The sequence below is a fragment of the Eptatretus burgeri genome, chromosome 5 (genome assembly GCF_056783735.1).
Source record: "Eptatretus burgeri isolate ZD-2024b chromosome 5, Ebu_testis_v1, whole genome shotgun sequence".
Taxonomy (NCBI): Eukaryota; Metazoa; Chordata; class Myxini; order Myxiniformes; family Myxinidae; genus Eptatretus; species Eptatretus burgeri.
In genome coordinates, this window is record NC_140965.1 from 115,924,461 (window position 1) to 115,946,640 (window position 22,180).

At 41.1% G+C, this 22,180-nt stretch overlaps 1 long non-coding RNA gene across 2 annotated transcripts in view; it reads right to left on the bottom strand.

Moving 5' to 3' along the window:
* LOC147027220 (uncharacterized) overlaps positions 1 to 22,180 on the bottom strand; it is a 106,740-nt gene that overhangs the window by 68,374 nt on the left and 16,186 nt on the right. Inside the window, exon 2 of one of the 2 annotated variants that reach the window (XR_015058736.1) lies at positions 6,579 to 6,664. The exons of the other annotated variant lie outside the window; for it this stretch is intronic. This is a non-coding gene — a long non-coding RNA (uncharacterized LOC147027220). The remainder of the gene's footprint in view (positions 1 to 6,578; positions 6,665 to 22,180) is intronic. 2 annotated transcript variants of the gene reach the window in all.

The window sequence follows — 22,180 nt, forward strand, 5'->3', positions numbered from 1 at the left end:
TAAATGCGCGTTTCTCAATCGAGCTGTTCATCTTTTAAGAATGCTTTAAATGCACGTTGACCAATCGGCCCATTACGATTATTTTTTTTTGGCCCGTTACCGTTAACGGAAGAGATGTAAACACACACTGAAGTAACAGAAATAAAGTAAATCCCCTGTTTGGAATCACTCTGAATCTTATCTATCAAATCTTATTCATTCACATGGGAACATGGGACAGACACAGCTCTAACTACTCTTATTCATTCACATTGAAACATAGGACAGACACAGCTCAAGGTTAATCAGACAGATAAGTGAATGTAATCTGAGCTGTTCAACAGCAAGGATGAGGGAGTCGAGTGGATAGAGCAGGTGAAATATGTTGTTGCAGGCCGGGGGTCGGTGACGAGAATGACCACTAGGTGGGGAAAGCTTGCGTCGTCTCCCACCAAACTCCCTGGAATTGTAGGCCGTCGCTCGGATGACTCCGCGAGCCGGCGGGTCATTTAACCGACCGTGGAACGCCAATATCTCGACCGCGTGGTGTAGGGTTATTTTGTCTAGATCCAATGTACATAAGTAACCACGCGGTCTCTGCTATCGGGGATCCAAGCCCTCGGAACGCCTGGCCGAAACGGATTCATTCTACTGGCAGTGGTAAAATTACACCTACGGACTACCACTCTGCCACCCACCTTTCCGGCTCCAATGCAGTCGAGCGGGCCTGCCCAGGACGTCCCGGCTACAATTGTCTGATTACCGGAGATAAAACCCGCCTAAACTCAGATCCGAACCATGCTGGACGAATGCAAGAAGGGACGGAAACGGACTGGGAACATTTCTGTGATGATTTATTTCCAGTAAATGAAGACACAAAGCAAGACTTAACGTGAATATGTAAGCAAGGAATATTTACACTGATCTAAAAACACTTATTCAGTTCTACTTAAAGACGGGCCCACATACAGACACACACAAATGAAAATAAACCCAGAGTTCTTTATTGGACCCTCGCAGCCGAGGAGAGAGACGAGCTGGGGATCAGAGTCCGGCTGGGTACCTGACCGTCGGAGGAAGGGGTGCTCTGTGATGCGGCACCTGACAAAGGTCGTTGGTTTGGTCCCCAGTCACACGTGTGGGACTCGTGGTTCGTGGCGGAGCTCGGGTGGTGAATAGTGGGGTCCATGGAGAGGGGTCAGGGTCGCTCTTTCCTTTCCTTGTAGAGAGCCAGCAGAGACACGTTCGCCGCCTTCACGATCTTCTGCTCATCCCTGCACTTCAAAGGAACTGCATGCTCAACAAAAACCCCGTCAAAAACCTCCGAACAACCCTCATAACAACCCCTTTGTAATAACCCCCCCAAAAAACCACCTCTGCTTCAGAGTGCTCGGGAATTTATGGACCTCCCTCAGCGGGGTGGGGTTCGCTCGAACAGAACTCACTCCCCGCCCTGATTGGGCAGGCTCCCATGGACTTGCCCTTCCTGGGTGGGGTTTCGGCCCCTGCTGGGAAATCCCAGCTACTCTTCCATGCGGTGTCATACTTGATGAGCAACAGTATCAATGTTGCAAAGGTCGTCCTGAAAGAGTTACAACGTTTGTGGGAGCCGAGAAACCAGAACCGCGAGATCTTGCCTTGGCACGTCAGGGTGCGAGAAGCAGCTGGTTGGTGGTGGATCGTGATGGGCCGAGGAGTCATGCAGATGGGATGGTTGTTAGATGTAATAACCTAACTAAAAGAAATCGCAACGCATGCCTTTGATTCTCCCATGAGACAAAAGGAAGGGGATCTGACTACACACATACTTAACAACATAACTGACTTTTGGGACATCTGTATGTTGAATGCAAATAGTTTCCAGATCTGTAACAATATATTAATATTTTATGTCACAGGTTGTGACTACAGTGTGGTCATTCTTGTTTTACCATGTCTATACACATACACGAAATGTCTGTCAGTGAATAACAATAAGTTGACGTGCACAAATTATCCATACCTCAGCAAAAGGGTCTTGGATAGGGGAATGACATGAGGAGCACCTTTCTGAGGTTTAACGCTCACATTGAAGGGAAATCCAGTGGGTTACTAATTTCCAATTTAAAAATGTGTGTACAAGCTGAGGCCAGTAGCTGTCTGGGCCTGTCGAGTGTAAAGGATGGCTTGGCCTGGACTAGTTAAACTTCTCCGTGAAGTGAACGGGTCTTGTGAATAAGAGTCCAAATGTTGCATTGAATGAAGTCATTTATAATAGACTTCAATAATGCGTATCCACCACTCATATAGCATCCGTTCAAAGTAATACAAGGCCGTTGTCTTAATTGCTTCATAATTTCGTGAAAATCAAAAACCGCCACGATGGAGAAAGAGTGTAAGATAAGCCTATCCTAAATATCGTCCTTCCATACAAAAAGAGATATAAACACGAGACTATATCGGAATAAAGTTCACTTCTAAGTGACGTGAAGGTAAATATGATTTTAAAAAATTAAAAAATATAAAAAGAATGCTTGCATGTTATGATCGTTTGACATTTGCAAGACATGCCCAAGATGTACAAGCACATATACAGTATTTCCGAAAAACAACTTACAAGGAATCACTAGAACAGATTTGAACTAGAATGCAATAAAATTCTGTTCGAATATACAGACATAGTCGATGGATTGGATATTGAATTGGAAATTAATTCTACAGGGATTCCCCTTCCTTCTCTCCTCCTCTCTAAATAAAAATAAAGAAAAATAAAGGATCACCTTACCCCGCTCCCCCTCCGCAGGGTTCAGCACACTTGAGTATGACACCAGACCACGGAGAGTTTCTTTGGAATTTTCACCTTTTAGAGTTCGACTTGCAGTTCCGATTATTTTGGCCATAACCAAACTGGCCATAATCGACAGTTTTTAGTTTTGTGTAATGTCTCAGCAGATTTTGATGATTTGTGAAAGATTAAGTAAATTATACATTTCACTGTTCATTATATCAAGTTAAAATTATTTTGTTAAAACAGAATTGTCCACTAAAGTGGTGCATATTCGAATGGAATTAATTATAACAAGTCTGGAGACGGCAATGGTTCACGAGCGGTATTTGACGAGGTAGATCGTCTCATCCTTGACTTCTGAAACAATGTGATAATTTTTCACCAAGTTATAAAAATGATCAACATGATGTGGTACGAGTGACAGGTTATTAGCTGCAAAATGTTGAAAACCCGGTTTCGTTCAACAACTTTCAAAATTTGACCTTTGTGAACTTTTAAGGTCAAAGGTCAAGGATTATGACCTTTGGTGCAAAACTTCCTCTGGAACATTCCAGGAACAATATAACGTCATATAGGCTATATGGCATTTCGCACTCCTCGGATTATCCATACTGTGATGAAATTGGCGTAAAAACAAACTTGAAGGGGGCGCCAAGGGCAAGGTGTTCGAGATAGAGCAAAATGGTTTCAAGACTTTCGGTGGGGAATGACCTCAAGATTATGCATAAAAAAATATTGCCATCCGAGCTCTCAAAGTTTGGGCGGTCGTATGATTTGTATGTCAAAAATCGCTATTTTCTAAGTTTTGTGACCTTGTGACTTTGACCTTGGGATGAAAATGAAAAATCGAGCTCCGTGGGGCTATGCAGGTGCCATTGGGCTAACCAAATACCAAAACCCCAGCCAGATTCGACAAACCCCCTCGGAGAAGATGTAAATTGAAATCGGCTACCCCCTAAAAACACATGTTTTTTGGGCGTGGCTCCGCTCATAATGGGCGCACCACACCCATTCTCAGGAAAACACAACGAGATCATGATATAAACCTCTCACCAACATTTTATCAGGATCGGATCAAAACCCACGGAGCTATGCTCGGGACAGACAGACAGACAGACAGACAGACAGACAGACAGACAGACAGACAGACAGACAGACAGACAACAATAACGAATATAGTGGTCACTTACTGACTCGTGAACCAATCATGATTCTTCTATCGAATGAGACCCAACTTGTATACAACAGAACTTTTCATGCAGAAGAATCAATTATTGAATATATTGAACGTTTTTGTTTCAAGGCTGCAGATTGTGAATATTTAGTATGTTTTGGATATTTTTGATCATTTGGAAGGATAACATCATTTTCTATGCAACACCATCCTCGACACCTCAAAATCTTTTCAATGTCAATGTTATTTTTTTTTTAATCAAGGTATGTATAGAATGACTTCCAGCTGGGTCTGGGAGAGTGCTTGCGTTTAACAGAGAAACCTTTCTCTTCATCATTCAATATCTCAATCTCAATCTCAATCTCAATCTCAATCTCAATCTCTCTCTCTCCCATATTTGAATTCTCTCATATTTCCAGAGTTTTTATTTTATACTAATTTTTCATCAGAAATTTTTTAACAGATTGAACCTACCCGTTTATATGAGAATTTCAATTTCTTTGGTTCCATCTGTTGATGACACAGTAGTGGGTTGGTGAGGGGGGGGGGGGAGAGGGGAAACTGTTGATTACAAAGTAGTGGGTTGGGGGGGGCAGGAGGGGTTATCTGTTGATTATATAGTACGTGGGATGGGGTGGGGGTATCTGTTGATTATATGGTATGGAGGTTGGGGTGGGGGTACCTGTTGATTATATGGTATATGGGTTGGGGTGGGGTGGGGGTATCTCTTGATTATATGGTATGTAAGTTTGGGTGTGGTGGGGGTATCTGTTGATTATATGGTATCTGGGTTGGGGTGTGATGGGGGTATCTGTTGATTATATGGTATATGGGTTGGAGTGGGGTGGGGTGTCTGTTGATTATATGGTATGTAGTTTAGGGTGGGGTGGGGGTACCTGTTGATTATATGGTGTGCAAGTTGGGTAGGGTGGGGGTACCTGTTGATTATATGGTATGTAGGTTTGGGTGTGGTGGGGGTATCTGTTGATTATATGGTATATGGGTTGGGGTGGGGTGGGGGTATCTGTTGATTATATGGTATGTAGTTTAGGGTGGGGTGGGGGTACCTTTTGATTATATGGGATATGGGTTGGGGTGGGGCGGGGTATCTGTTGATTATATGGTATGTAGGTTTGGGTGTGGTGGGGGTATCTGTTGATTGTACGGTATATGGGTTGGAGTGGGGTGGGGGTATCTGTTGGTTGTACGTTATATGGGTTGGGGTGGGGTGGGGGTAACTGTTGATTGTACGGTATATGGGTTGGAGTGGGGTGGGGGTATCTGTTGATTGTACGGTATATGGGTTGGGGTGGGGTGGGGGTATCTGTTGATTATATGGCATGTAGGTTTGGGTGGGGTGGGGGTATCTGTTGATTGTACGGTATATGGGTTGGAGTGGGGTGGGGGTATCTGTTGATTGTACGGTATATGGGTTGGAGTGGGGTGGGGGTATCTGTTGATTGTACGGTATATGGGTTGGGGTGGGGTGGGGTATCTGTTGATTATATGGCATGTAGGTTTGGGTGGGGTGGGGGTATCTGTTGATTGTACGGTATATGGGTTGGAGTGGGGTGGGGGTATCTGTTGATTTTACGGTATATGGGTTGGGGTGGGGTGGGGGTATCTGTTGATTATATGGCATGTAGGTTTGGGTGGGGTGGGGGTATCTGTTGATTGTACGGTATATGGGTTGGAGTGGGGTGGGGGTATCTGTTGATTGTACGGTATATGGGTTGGGGTAGGGTGGAGGTATCTGTTGATTATATGATATGTAGGTTTGGGTGTGGTGGGGGTATCTGTTGATTGTACGGTATATGGGTTGGGGTGGGGTGGGGGTATCTGTTGATTATATGGTATGTAAGTTGGGGTGGGGTGGGGGTATCTGTTGATTATAAAGTATATGGGTTGGGGTGGGGTAGGGGTATCTGTTGATTGCATGGTATGTGGGTTGGGGTGGGGGGGTGCGGGGGAGTATCCATTGATTACTTTCCACAATATTCCACAAGCGTTACAATTGAGAGAGAGAAAAAAGAAATTACAGACTTTGATAAAAGAAAGAGAAAGGAGGATGCTCGTAAAAGGAAATGAAGTTAAAGGAGTGTGCAAGATTCCCATACAGAAGGGAAAGATGTTTGAGAGGAAAGAGGAGTTAAAAGGAAGAGAAAGGAAGAGAAAGGAAGAACGAGGGAAAGGGAAGAGGGATTAGAATTTCCACCATATTTGCATATATAATAAATAGATGACCTAATGAAGGATGTGTGCAGTGATTCACAACAGGCTATCTATTTATGTAAGCAAGAAACAACATACAAGTCAAAGGAATGCATGTTATTTTTACACTGGACAAAGACTGTTTACAATCCATGAGGATCATACACGAACACGATGAGATATGTGTTTGAGAGGGACACAGCTGGACACAGCAGTGAAGAGCAAAGTCAAAATTCCAATCGTATTTTCACTCCAAAGTTTAGAGCAATGTAAACAGTTATGGGATTAGTGCTTGCCAATCGAAAAAATAATAATAATATAAAAAAAAACTTTGTCTGAGTTCAAGGAATGATATTAGAAACTAAATTACCTCCATATTCGACTGCTTCACTCACATTGATTTCTGTAACACTTTATCATTTAATTTGTAATTGTTTACACACTCACTGTTGATTAGAGGTGATCCTCCATTTTAGAATTGGGGATGGTAACCAGGTGTGGCATGCTGGAAGAACATGTATGATCTCAACAGGCTGTGAAGGAGGATAGAGGGGCAAGAAGGCCATAGGAGTGAGTGAGATCAGCCAGAACTCAGTCCATCAACAAGCAGGCCCTGAAACTATGCCTTTTTGCCAGGAGATGCCAATTATATGACAAGCCTTGGAATCAACAACCCTCGAGGGGTGGGCCATCCCAGAGTGGGTGGCTGCACTCCATGGTAAGTCAGATGAAAGCCTTGTACACCACAATGAGCCCTGTAAGGATTAAAATTGAGACATCCAATTATCACATGCCCTAATCTGCAGAACTTTGAACACCCCCTCATCCATAACCCCCACCTTAACTGCATGTTCCACAATTGTCCGGTCTTTCTGTCCCCCTACTCCATCATCTCCCAAACCTCTTCTTCTTCTCTCTCCATCCTTTCCATTTTCCCTTTTCCTCCCTTCTCTCTCCTTTTATCATTTTCTTCCTTTTCTGCTTTTTTTCTTCATTGGCGCCCTCCATACATCTCTTCCCTACGTAATAAACAGATGTTCCCTCGGTATGTGATGATACAGTTAGGAGTCCATCTTGAGATGGACCAGTGGCAGTCTGCAAAGCAGTGCCCCAGCACCTGAAAGAGTATTTGAGTGAAAAGGGTGTGTGACACAATCCTGATTCCACTCACTCATTAGTCACAGTGCAAAAAACAGAGTTTAAATTGGAGGTAGCAAAGGGTTTGAAAGGTCGAGGGTTAAGGTGAAGTTATAGGAAATATGGCTCAGACTCCATTTCAGTCTCTCACTACCTGTCCTTCATCATGATCCTGAAATTCATGTTTATAAAGCTGCTCATGGACCATGTGACCTATGCTGCCAACTCAGTTCTAAAGCAAAAGGAGCTAAGACTCAACACATCCTATGTAATCGAGCTGCCATTTTGTTTGATGTGGTAAACATTGTTAGTCCATTCATTTTTTTTTATCTTTCATCCTGCTTATGAAAGGAACAGTAGCACATATGAAGACAAAAATACAAATAGAGTGCTGAAAGAAACGGTGCCACCAAGAGGTCAATGGCAACTTTGAAAAAGGTACAGGACTTTATCGCAAAGACTGGTCACTGTGTGCATGTGACAACAATATCCCAAGTACTCCACAAGTCTGGCCTGTATGGTAGGGTGGCAAGAAGGAAGCCATGACTCAAAAAAGCCCACCTTGAGTCTCGTTTGAGGTATGCAAAAACCACTCCAGAGATTATGAAGCCAGGTGGCAAAAAGTTTTGTGGTCTGACAAAACCAAGATGGAACTTTTTGGCCTCAAGGCAAAACGTTGCATTTGGAGTAAACCCAACACAGCATATCACCACCCGAAGAACACCCTCCCTACTGTAAAGCATGGTGGTGGCAGCATCATGTTATGGGGATGTTTCTCATCAGCAGGGACTGGGGCACTTGTCAGGATAGAAGGGAAAATGGATGGAGCAAAATACAGAAAAATCCCAGAGGAAAATCTGCTGACCTCTGCAAGAAAATTGAAATTGGAACAGAAGTTCACCTTTCAGCATGACAATGACCTGAAGCACACAGCCAAAGATACATTGCAGTAGCCAAGGTATCATATATATATATATATATATATATATATATATATATATATATATATATATATATATATATATATATATATATATATATATATATATATATATATATATATATATATATATATATATATATATATATATATATATATATATATATATATATATATATATATATATGAAGACCACAAGTGGAAAACCAGAGATGTCACTTTTTATAAATTTCAGGGTTATTGCACCTGCCAATAGTTGGCAACATAAGGTTTCCTCTCACAATATTACTTTAACAAATAATCAGGGGTGTCACATAATGTATATGGAAAAAGTTTAGCCATGCACTGAAAAAACAAGTGTTGTCAAAGCTGAACAAGTATAAACCCAGAGTTGTCAGTACTTTACTCCTGGTTATCTCCCTTTCATTCATGTTAACTGTTCCACCATAATATTCAGAGTTGAGAAACTAAAAAAATGAAAGGTTGTAAAACTTTCACAGCATAAACTCTGAGCACTACAATGGCCGATTCGGTTATATCATGGGCTCCGTAGTTGGTGCATATCGTGGTTCAAGCTTGGTCAAACCTTTCTTGTGACTTTTATGGGACCCACGCCGTGGCTTAATGGTTAGCGCGTCTGAGTACCCATCCTTATTCGATGTACCCACCGCCCAATCAACCTGCTTAGGTATGTGAGGGAGTCACATGAGGTGACTTCGGCTATCGCGGGGGTAGTTTGTCCTTGGTTTCCTCCCGGTTTTCCATCATATTAAGTAGTACGGAGTAAGAAATGGAGAATCCGTCGTCATACAAGCGAAATACCCTTGAGTATGGCATTGAACACCAATCAAACAAAAAAACAATGACCGTTTAATGTTGAAAAAAATAATCTGTGATCACCAAAGTCATGTAATGTATGCTAATAACCAAGAAGCATGAATTTGCTACACATGCTGGGTTAAATTGCATAACAATTATTAAACAAGGGAATAACCAGTGATGTCAGTTTGCAACATTGATTCGTTCTTTGCTCTTAAATTAAATAACGCAGAAGCTTGGCAAATGCTACATGCTTAATTTGATCAGCCAATGATCACTCTTCCTTGTACTGGAAAAGAAATCTATATGACAGTTATTAAATAGTCCACCAAAGTCTTGAAACTTTGTTTTTTAGTTTCTTCAAAATTGACTTATCCTGACATCTCTGGTTTTCCCCTTGTGGTCTTCATATATATATATATATATATATATATATATATATATATATATATATATATATATATATATATATATATATATATATATATATATATATATATATATATATATATATATATATATACACACAAACATGCAGAGTAGAATCTGGATAATAAGCCTATGAGCCTATTTTTAGATTTGGTGGAGCACATGCGTGCTTATTTTCCATATGCGCTCCTATTCAAAAAGCCTGACATGTGCTTGTAATGGTAAATGTTCTTCAGAATGGCTGCAGAGATGTATTTTACATCACTGCAATTTTAATTGTCCTTACCTCAGAAACAAAATCTAAATACACTTTCTTTCAGTCCTCGAGAACATATCTGTTTAAACTTTGTGACAAGTTCATTTTCCCTATCTGCGTAAAAGGCCCATCTTCCGCTCCTTATCTTCCTCGAACCTTTTGCACTCTGAACAATTATTTCCTCATTCTTCAGCATTCATATCAAAGTCCTCATGTTAAGTCCGAATTTATTACACGTCTCTTACTAGTTCTTTCAAGAGTTGTAAAAGGTGATAATCCTAATCTTCTTTTCAGGGGTGTCTGATCAACTCTTCACTGCTGTGTCCATTTTGATTGTCATGAAAAACGTTGTTTTAAACGTACAACGACTGTGTATATATATATATATATATATATATATATATATATATATATATATATATATATATATATATATATATATATATATATATATATATATATATATATATATATATATATATATATATATATATATATATATATATATATATATATATATATATATATATATATATATATATATCATACTGGGCGTCGCGGCGTGCGCCTGTAATCCGGCTACTCGGAGGCTTGGGTTGGAGGATTGCTTGATGACGGGAGCTCTGCACTGGGCCGCGCTAGGAGAGGGTGTAGGGCAGCCTGGAATCATGGCGAAACCCAATCCTTATCCCTGTGTTGTAAGAGGCGACCAGGGTTGTGTCAGGAAGAGTATCCGGCGTAAAACCTATGCCAAATCAGAATGCGGATCATAACGGATGATCCGCTGTGGCGACCCCTAACAGGAGCAGCTGAAAGACGAACAACAACAACATATATCTGAGTGTGGATCAACTCGCTATGCTGGCCCCACCACACATCGCTGTGGTTGGACAAACACTGCCAAGTAAAATTAAAAACACCTCACCACCACACCCCACAATCAACCCCATCTATTGTGTCTGATGAAGCCTGCTGCGAAGCCGGCAAAACTTTTCCTGAGACAGGGTCTGCTCTCGCTTTTGTGCTCAAATTAGCGAAGTCGATCTCGTTTTATTTTTTACTTTTGGCTGGAAGCACCTTCTTCTTAAAAAAAAAAAAAATATATATATATATATATATATATATATATATATATATATATATATATATATATATATATATATATATATATATATATATATATATATATAAATGTGTGTATATACAAGCAAAAGTACCCATCCCCAGTGACGGGAAATGTGATTGGGCATTTCAAGTCCCATCATGACCAACATCCTGCCTTCCCTCTTTTCACTGACTTTCAAGGCTTCTTCTGAACCTGCTGATGAGATGGAAAGGTTTGTTCTAAAGCATGAGTCACATTTGCTCTACGGCTAGGATACAGCGGCCATACCCCCCTGAATTGACAGAAACGTGAGGCGGCCACAGAGTTTCTGAGGTGGCCTCAGGGTGGCCCTACGCCGTATGGCTATCTTTTACAGGCCGCAGGGGTCTCCGTGGAATTAAAGCGCAGAGTTATTACTTTTTTCATTTCTCGGTTGGCCGTAGCAATTCGACAAGCTGTAGCCATGACATAGATGTGTTCCACATCGACCGTACATAGGGCGTATTGTGGGCTTTGTGTTATTCATGCGTTTTCCGTAGGCTCTTATCAATGAAAAATGAATTTTGCCAACCCCCAAAAAATTACGGCGGCCGCACTATTTCCACATTCGCCTTAGGGCCCCCCGCCCCTGCGGTCGCCTCGCGGGCACCTTGAGGTGACCTTGCATCTGCCTTGAAAATTCTATGGCCGCGGCAGGAACGCCCTAAGGTCACCGTGCGACATCAAATCAAAGACCGTACGGCACTCCCACGTTTTCGGTCTCCACAATTTCTAAATACCCCGTGCGGCTACCCAAAAAGATAAAAACATATGTGACTGCAACATTGTGTGACCATAGAAATACTGCGGCCGCCCTATAATTGCTAGTGGCCGTAGATTTTTTAGACCCTACGACCGCAGAGCCAAATGTGACTGAAGCATAACTGTCTCTTTTGGAGTGGCCTGATGGGATACTTCTTCGGGCATGATGTCAAGCCTGTTTGTGAACCTTAATGGAAGCATCTGAGCGGGCCATTTATCACATACAGTGTTTTGGGTCTCTTATTGCATTGCAGTGTAATGACAACGTGGCTGAATTAGATCTTACGCAACAGAATTTTCTTGGGATCTGTAATGATTATCTTCTTGGCGTGTTCTTTTTCTCGCCATCTCACATTCTTGTTCAGTTGCCGTCTCTGCCGCATTTGCTCTTCTAGCTTGCATATGTTGCCTAGCTTGCTCTCTCTCTCTTTTCATCATCAGTTTTCATCCTTTCAGTGGCACGATTGGACAGAGAAGAGGAAAAAAATTGAGGAGGAGAAAGAAGGAAGAGTGGTTAAAGTACAGCAATAGAAAGTGATAAAGCTGTTGGCGCAGCAAAATTTTCCATGTCTAATCGTTTCTTCATGCGCATTCAAAAGGAATACATAACGATGCCAACGGTTGTTTCAACCAATTAAATCGACGATTACCTTTCCAATAGTTGATAATCGGGTGATGGTAGAGGGCAGTGTTTGGAGTTCAAAACTACAAACAGACGTTTTTTGGGAGCGAGATACACTACATGGCCAAAGGTATGTGCACACCTGCTCGTCCAACATCTCATTCCAAAATCATGGGCATTAATATGGATTAAGTCCCCCTTTTGCTGCTATAACGGCCTCCACTCTTCAGGGAAGGCTTTCCATGAGATGTTGGAACATTGCTGCGGGGATTTGCTTCCATTCAGCAACAAGAGCATGAGTGAGGTCGGGCACTGATATTGGGCGATGAGGTCTGGCTCGCAGTCGGCATTCCAATTCATCACAAAGGTGTTTGATGGGGTTTAGGTCAGGGTTCTGTGCAGGCCAGTCAAGTTCCTCCACACCGATCTCGCCAAACCGTTTCTGTTTGGACCTCGCTTTGTGAACAGGGCATTGTCATCCTGAAACCGGAAAGGCCTTTCCCCAAACTGTTGCCACAAAGTTGGAAGCACAAAATCATCTAGAATGCTATTGTATGCTGTAGCGTTAAGATTTCGCTTCACTGGAACTAAGGGATCTAGCCCAAGCCATGAAAAATAGTTCCAGACCATTATTCCTCCTCTACCAAGCATTACAGTTGGTACTATGCATTCAGGCAGGTGGCGTTCTCCTGACATCCGCCAAATCCAGATTCATCCGTCGGGATGCCAGATGGTGAAGAGTGATTCATCACTCCAGAGATCGCGTTTCCCATGTTCCAGAGTACAATGGTGGTGAGCTTTACATCACTGCATCCGTGGCTTTGCGCATGGTGATGGTAGGCTTGTGTGCGGCTGTTCGGCCATGAAAACCCATTTCATGAAGCTCTTGACGAACAATGTTTGTGCTGACATTGCTTCCAGAGGCAGGTTGGAACTCGGTAGTGAATGTTGCAACCGACGACGGATGATTTTTCCACACTATGTGCTTCAGCACTTGGTGATCCCATTGTGAGCTTGTATGGCCTACCTCTTCACGGCTGAGCTGTTGTTGCTCCTAGATATTTCCATTCCACAATAATAGCACTTGCAGTTGACCGGGCAGTTCTAAAAGGGCAGAAATTTGATAAACTGACTTGTTGGAAAGGTGGCATCCCATGATGCTGCCACATTGATAATCACTGAGCTCTTCAGCACGTCCCATTCGACTGCCAATGTTTGTCTTTGGAGATTGCATGGCTGTGTGCTTGATATTATACACCTGTCAACAATGGGTGTGGCTGAAATTGCCAAATCCACCAATTGGAAGGGGTGTCTGCATACATTTGGCCATGTAGTGTATATAAACACACAAACAGATACATTATGTACTGGTAAGTAGTTACAAAAGCTATTTTATTATAAGTTATAACCTGAACTTATAAGCAATTGACTGATTTTCCAACTGCCCGGATCATCAGCTGGGCACCGTTTTTCATCGAGGTTTCGATCCTTTCAGCGCAGAACCTCTCCAAATGGCGGATCCACAACCTCGTTCGCTGGTGCACATCAGTAGATTCCATCCATCCATTGGGACCATACTCTGTGCAGAGCGTTGGTGCTGCCTAAGCAGTCTCCTTGGATATTGGACACAATCCTTGACAGGTCACCACTCCGACACAGGATACCAGCAAGCTGGCACTCATTTTGCTGTGCTCGGAAGGATGACAGGCAGAGTCAACCCCACCTGGTATGAATTCAACAGCCAAGGGCGATTTGAACTCAGGATCCTAAGATCCCAAGTCCACCTCCCTCACCATTAAGCCAACACCAGGCATATCAGTAGATTACTAAACGTCAATGGACCCAGAACCTCAAAGTTGTGTCCAGACATTCAGTCAACACTGCAATGCAATATCCTGATTCAAACTTCTTTAATCTTTACTTTCATTAAAAGTCTTACTACATATGAATAACGTAAAACAGACACCACTTTATATGATAATACATTAAGCAAGAAACACTTCACCTTGTAGCCGTGCCTGTGATACAGTGCCTCCATCGAATCATAGACACAAATTGTCATTCAAATATTCAAACTGTCATCAATAACCGATTTTAACATGTTGCACTGCATTTCCTCGCAACTGCCAGCAAATTACTTTAATGCTTATATATAATGCATTTTATAAATAATATGTATTTATTTATATATCTGTTTATTTCATTTAATTTCATTCTTTATCAAACTACCTCTTTTATTATATATATATATATATATATATATATATATATATATATATATATATATATATATATATATATATATAAATATATATATATATATATAAATATATATACACACACACACACACACACACACACACACACACACACACACACACACACACACACACACACATACACACATACACACACGTTTAATAAATAACTAGCATAACCCACGCTCTGCACGACATTTTGGGGTGGGTGTGTTTGAAAAAGGAACTGATGCAGAGTATAAGTAGTAATTTTACTTTAATGCAGTAAGTGGAATACGATTTCACTATTTCAGAACCATTTTATTTACCTTTTTTGTACCATGCACCTCATATGGTCTTTGAGATAATGTCAGCCGAATGTCACGTTACTCGAGCGCAGAACAAAGTCGAAGATAGCGCGACACGAAACCACAAACTCGGAAATAATATATAAGATATGAATTAAATAATTTACCTCACTAAAATAAATAATTAATTATTATGATATCAAATGCAATAGGAACTTTACATGAAAACCAACCAAACTTAAATAAAAGGTGACGATGTAGTCGAATAACGTTCTCCCAAGACCTGATCAAATAATCAGCCAAATATCCTCTGTTTAACATGATGGAAAAAAATCTTCTCAGCACGTTCCACAAAATCATCTTTTTCTGATACAATTTTTGCAAATTGAAATCGCTGAGATGAAAAGACATTGTTACCTATTTTAATTGGTACATTGCTACCTGGAAAGGTGTACAAGACTACAGGGAAACTGAAATCATCAACTTTATGATATACACTTGTACTGAAACCATTCTGTCCAACTCTAACCTACAGATCCATGTTTGCAGCAACTGTACTATCACCACCACTCCTGTTTACAATCAGGATGTCTGGATAAATTTTGTGAAGCTGCCTTCTGAAATATTATAGTTAACCACACAAATATCATCTATATAACGACATGTATGAAATAACATTTTAGGTAATCCTAATTTTCTCTCCTTCACTGGTTTCTGCATAAATGAAAATTCATAGAAAATAAGAAAAATGTCTGCTAGTAGGGGGCTGCAATTTCCACCCATGGGAATACCCTAAACTTGTTGAAACATTATCCCACAAAAAGACACAAAAGTATTAAATACAATAAAATTAACAACATCCTTCAACTTATGCTTATCAAAACAATGAAAACTGGAGTATTTATTTTGAGAAAAGCGTGTTCTGTCAAACCTGACACATAAAAACTTATTAAAAGAGTTAAAAAAAACCTTGTCAATTACTTTGAAGAGTTAATCCCTCACAAGTGGTAAATCCAAATTGTTTATAAAGTTGAAAAATCAAAAACTTCATCTGACTTGATATTGAGGCATCTAATTCTATCTAAGAACCCAAAAGAAGAATTAATGCTCCAGAAAGTGTTAATACCAGAATTCTTCTCAATTTGCTGAACAATATTTCCTGAACTGTTCTCTAACAACTTGTAAGCCTGAGTTAACGATAACCGATAAATGTTTTGCAGAACACTGCCTGGAACCCGCTATAAACCTATACTTGTACGGGTTCTTATGAAGCTTAGGGATCCAGAAAAGCTGAGGAATACAAAGATTTACCTTTTTTACATTTAATAGCAAAATTATTAACTAAAACTTCATGATGCTCAAATATAGTATCTTGGAGTGACTTATGACAAGGAACATATGTGCTATTTCCTATTCCTGTGACAGAAACCATATCAATGCCTAACTCTCTTAATAAAACCTCTACATAAAACTTTTTACAAACCACAACAAAATTATTAGCAGCCTTATCTGCTGGAGCTATTATATAGCTATCATTGAGATCAAGAATGTCTTTACGAACACTCGGCTTGTTCAACACTGGTTTAGACCGACCCAGTGAAAGCAAGCCCCGACTACGAAAAAAAACTTTATCCTATTATCAAGGACTTCTACATCTCTGTTAAACCATGCATTAAAACTGTTTACAGATAACTTAAACTTGGTGCACATTTTGTTAACAAAACTAGAGTCAGAATTCACAATCGAAGACCTAATGCAGCTCGAAGGTTGAGTTGCTGGTTCCCTATATTTAGCTCCCAATTTCATCAGATCCCTAATTTTACTTTACTAATTATATTCAAATCCCCAGAAACTACGTGTCCACAAGGACCATATAAAAAAGAAGACGACGAATATGCACAGTCAGTTACCAAAATGTCCTTTACTATATCTATACTAAAAGTTTTAAGAAATTCACCATAATTGAATAAGGATTGTCCTCTGGTCTTGGAGAAAGTGAAATAAATCTTTAATGGGGTTCACTCCCTAACTTTATCTGGTTATAAACTCTCTATACTAGTATCCCTAAAAATAGAATGAAGCCGAAGCCTATCTTCCTGTTTGCTGGAAAAATCACAAACTAAGAACTTGCGGATCCCATCAACTTAGGGAGTTGATTGCAGCCCCCTACTAGCACCAGAGGCCTGCAACAAAAAACTTAGAAAAAATGTCATGTGAACCTGCTAAACTCTGGAGAATATGAGCTAAGATTTATTTGGTACATGACCTCAGAAGAACATAAAAATCAGGAAAAATCTTTCCTTCATAAAAACTATATCAGTTATCTGTAAAATTTCCATTTTTGGAGCCTAACGACACCAACTATGACGCCCAAGACCTCTGGGTCTCCTTCTGATTGGATGAGCAAAACACTCCTTACCGAAAACATTTCCTTGAGAAACTGATCCAGTACCTTGTGCCCTGTCATTAAGGCCCAAAGGATAGATCACACATAGTGTCCTGAAACAAAAATCCTCTTTGCGTCTGAGCTCAACATTACACTCCTCTTTATTATCAAAATCATGAACATTAACTGAGTCAAAAATTTGAATAGAACAACTACTATCAACATGCCCAACTTCATTGAAATGATTATACAAGTCATAATACCAGACGATACAACAGACCTATGTCCATTCAAACGTTGATGTAAACATTGAGAAGTTTTACCAACATATTGCAATCCACAGTCTCCACAAGTGAGAAGATAAATAATGTTCTTTGATTTACATCCCAACAAACATTCACAATCAACAACAAAAGTCTTACCTGTCACATGACAAACAAAAGTTTCACAAGGTCTAAAAACTTCACAACACAAACATCTAGAGGAATTACACTTTTCAAAAACAGCTTTAGAAGCTTTAGAACAAAACCTACTGGCTCATTCTGACACTGTAAGCTTTTTCGTTTTTCGTAAGCTGACATTAATGTCACTCTTTTCGGTTTTTGAACAAGTCCGGTTGGCTCAGACCAGACAGAAGAGACAGGTTGACCAGGATACCTATTGGCGAGGGGGTGTCTCACTTAAGGCGGGCATTACCCGGCATAGAACTGAAGTTCTCCCACCTACACTGACAATGCCTAGCGATCAGGGTATGACAGCCATTACCCAAACCTTAAAACTGGATAAAAGTCAGCAGCTGTTGGTTTTTCATGAACACGAGGGCAAGAAGCTCATGCCCCAAAAATTAAGAGAAAAATGGGGTGCAGGTATGAGGGGGGAAGGTATTAAAAGGAGAAGTAGGAATAAAAGAGGTATGAAACAGTAAAAGGAACTCACTGTGAAAGACTAAAAAGAGGAACGAAAGAAAAAGAAGAAACATCAAAGATGTAAGCAAGAACCCAGACAAGACTCAAGATCCAGCAATCACTCAAAGACCTAAATGGAGTAACAAGTGAAAGCAACCAGAGATCCATCAGCTGGGCAGCAGGGAAGCAAAGTTCACACAGCATCAAAATATGGTACAAGCATAATCAAAATAAAGACCAATTACTGCACCGTAGTCCCAAGAAGGAAGCATCACATAACGCACGCACGCACACAATTTACTGGTAAGTACTTACAAAAGCTATTATATTTGAAGTTATAACCTTTACTTATAAGCAATTTTCTGATTTCCCAACTTGGCACCATTTTTCATCAAGGTTTCGATCCTTTCAGCCCGGAACCTTTCCAAACAGTGGATCCACAACCTTTCAACCATGACCTGTTAAACCCCTCTCGACCTCTTACACATGCAGATCCTTTTGACCCTTTAAACGTGTAAGATCCTTTCAACATATTCGACGCTGACATTCTTTAGACCTCTTCGATTGACCCTTTTGACAACTTTATATCCTTTAAACCCTAATTACTATTGGAGGATACCCTTTGGACCCCATCGGCACATATGTCACCCCTCCCAAACAGTCTTGATGCCCCCACATTTTCTCCAATGTTTGTGGGTGACACCGCATGAACTTATCTTACGTATTCCCCCTCACTTTCTCTGGGGATCATGGGGGGGTGGAGGGGGACGGGGACGTCCTTCCCCCCAGTTTACCTTACAGCCCCCTTCTTGTCTGAAAGCTGCCGCCGTTTCCTTTTTGCACTCCAGGTTTTCCATAAAACTCGGAGCGAGCATGTCGAGCCATTCCTATTTATGGTCTGGGATGGCCCTGGTGCATGCATTATCCACCATGCAGAACCCCCTGCTTACCCCACAGCTCAACCAGAGCTGGAGCTGTGCTCACTATCTCAGTGGAGAGTTGCCCTGGTTCTTTCCTTAACCAGTATGTCATTAATAGCGACTCCCCCATTGGCATTCCTCCTCCATTCTCCTCCACGTCCTTCACAATCACCTCACACACCACACTTACATCTTCACACATGCACTCACTTTCACACTTGCTTCTAATCATGCCAGCATGCATGGCTTACGTGGCTTCGACACCCCATATCGGAAGCTAAACGTGCACCGGGGTGTATGTCTTTCAGACCGGCGGTCTTAGTGTCCACCACAAATTTCCATGCTGCAGCCTCAGACTTAGGAAACTTACATGCAGCCTGCACTGCTCACACACAGATACACACAGATAAGCACCCAATCCTGGGAAGCAACTTCATCCACACCTCCCTTATCTGGACTCCCTGCTCCCCATTAACAACATTTCTGTGTGTGTCGACATATCCATTGGTGGCAAATGCTGACTCCACCCAGTGATTGTGCTTCCCTTCCGCCTCTCCCCACAGAGAGTCCTGCACCTGCGGGGTCACGTGCACCTCACACCTCTTTGCCCCAACACATCCTCATGTCTCCTCTCCGACACATTTTAATACCACTGGCGCTATTCGCTCTAATCTCTTTCTCAGTTCCATATCTGTCTAGTTTTCCACTGTCTTCATGTGAATTTCCCATATCTCCTGCGCTGGCTCTATTTCTTTTATTTCTCTAGCCTGACCGGCCACCATTTCCTGTTCCCTGTCCCACACGTCTGTCAAGGACATTGACAGGCTGTCGTGGCCCACCTAAATTTTTCCCACCAGCTCGACCTGGTGAGTCTCAATTTTAGCCTCCAACTTGTCCTGCTTTGCCTGGCCAGCCTCAATTTTACCTCCGAGCTCTGCTCCCATGTTGTCCACACTGCCCTGACCAGCCCTCATTAATGCCACCATAATCCTTCATGCCCTATGCCAAGTCCCACGTCGTGGCCAACAAAAGGCTCATGTCTGTGTCCATTGGTGATGAGGGCCTGCTGCTGCTTCTGGGGGGTTCTGGTCTCCGAGGTTTATTTGGAGTATGTTGTAACCGGGTGAAGGCGACTCCACTGCGTCCTCTAATGTACCTTCTACTTCCATCTCAGTCGGGGATGCAGTGGCATCTATCCAATGCACAACCTCTTGGTTTGAATTGTCCTGATTGCCTTCCATTACGATTTAGCACCAAATTTCACGCACTCATTAAAATTTTGCCTTTGAGGCGACGGTTTCCCATGCCTCACATCTGAATCGCACTCAACTCACACCAATATTGTTGTCGTCAGACTCATCCCCGTTGCCCGTCAAAGCGGTTGCATCGGCCAACTGATTCTGCCGCTCCGAGCAGGTTCCTGGGCCTGTTTGCCACATTACTGTACTCAGTGGAATTCCCTAGCCAATCAGGACATTCTGATCAGTACCGTGCGCCCGATCCCCAAAAGTAGCACTTGCTCAGATGGGATGTGAGATCAGATAGTTTAGAAGAATTGCTTTTTTTTAAATTTACTTCTATTCTCTTGTACCGAGACAAAAGTTTCATCTTGAAACATCGAGTGCTCTTTGAAAACATCAAATTTGCACTTCGACTGTTTCAGTGTAGAATGAAAGCATTGATGATACAAGATCAGTAAATGAACACCATGAACGTGCCTTAAATATTTCTAGGAGCTGTTCATGACTTTCTGGTGGAAAGGTGGCATTTTTGGTAATCGTGGATTAAAAAGAGAGTTTGGAATTTGGCCAGGGTGCAAGCACAAAGGCCCATTGTTTTGCCAATTATGGCATCCGTTAGTTCTTATACTTCAGAAGCGAGTGTAATTACAACAACTTATTTTGCCATCACCAGTAAAACATCATTTGCTCTGTCTATGCATGCATCATGGACTTAAAACATCAGCGTTGTGGTAGTGACATCATTACACCTGAATTGCAGTCTAGAAAACGCTTTTACGGATCGACCTGCAATTTAGCCAAGGGCCTACCCCTCCGAAAATAGAATGTGAAATTTTGAACGTTCATAGGAATCATTTTGTTGAAACCTCCCTCGGAGAGACGGCATGCTCATGAGGTTCTCACTTTTCAGGAATTCCAAAAGGTGGAGCATGAAGCAACTGTGGCGCTCACTCTCAAACGGCCCATCATTTCATCCTTCCAGTTTGCTTTGATGATGCAATGGACGCTTGCATTTAAACCTTTATACATACGGTCCCTTCCAGAACTTGGCATAATCCCGTTGATCGTGACCAGCTGTATAAGCTAAAACAAAGTCATTATATATTTCTTAAAAAGCTGTTGAAAATATTTTCATTTTCAACACAACACAGCCTGCGGCCCTTTCTTGAACCCATTGTGCACACGAATACATCTGAACTGCATTTAGAAACATTTTTATGTGAAAAAAAGAGCCTTTCATTGAAAATATGGTCCTATTGTTCAAAAACATGGTGGAGCAATGAGAGAATTTAATGACCTCAGTGCTTTAGGTTCATGTCCTTTGAACCATTTATGTTGGTAAAGTATTCATGTGGGAAAGGATGATCATGAAGAAAGTGCAAAAAGAAAAATAACTCGTAATTATTTTATTCGTTTAGAATCTACAGTTCTTAATTGAAAATATAACTGATTTCAATATGATTGATGGTTTGGAAGGATAACATGGGAATACCAGTCAAGGTATAAGGACTCCAATCAAGGTATTTCCTGATTATTGCAAACAAATGCAAGTGGAGATAAAGAAACAGAAGGATCATTACAAGTAATCCAATGTTGGAAGAATCATAGAAGTGACTCCAACCGAGTTATTCAAATTATGTATTGCATTCAATGCAATAAAGATGAAGATTTGAAAACCATGAATAAAATTTGTACAGAAATTGCTCAAACGGTAAAACTGGGGTTTTATGTGGACTTGCCATAGGCAATGTATGTATATATATATATATATATATATATATATATATATATATATATATATATATATATATATATATATATATATATATATAACAGTAAAAAAATAAAATCAGTGGTATAGTTCGCTGGAGCTATCTTTTTTTCTCGAAATGATGTTTTTTCATCAACCGCTGTCACAACAAGAACCCAACGGGTTCACTGGT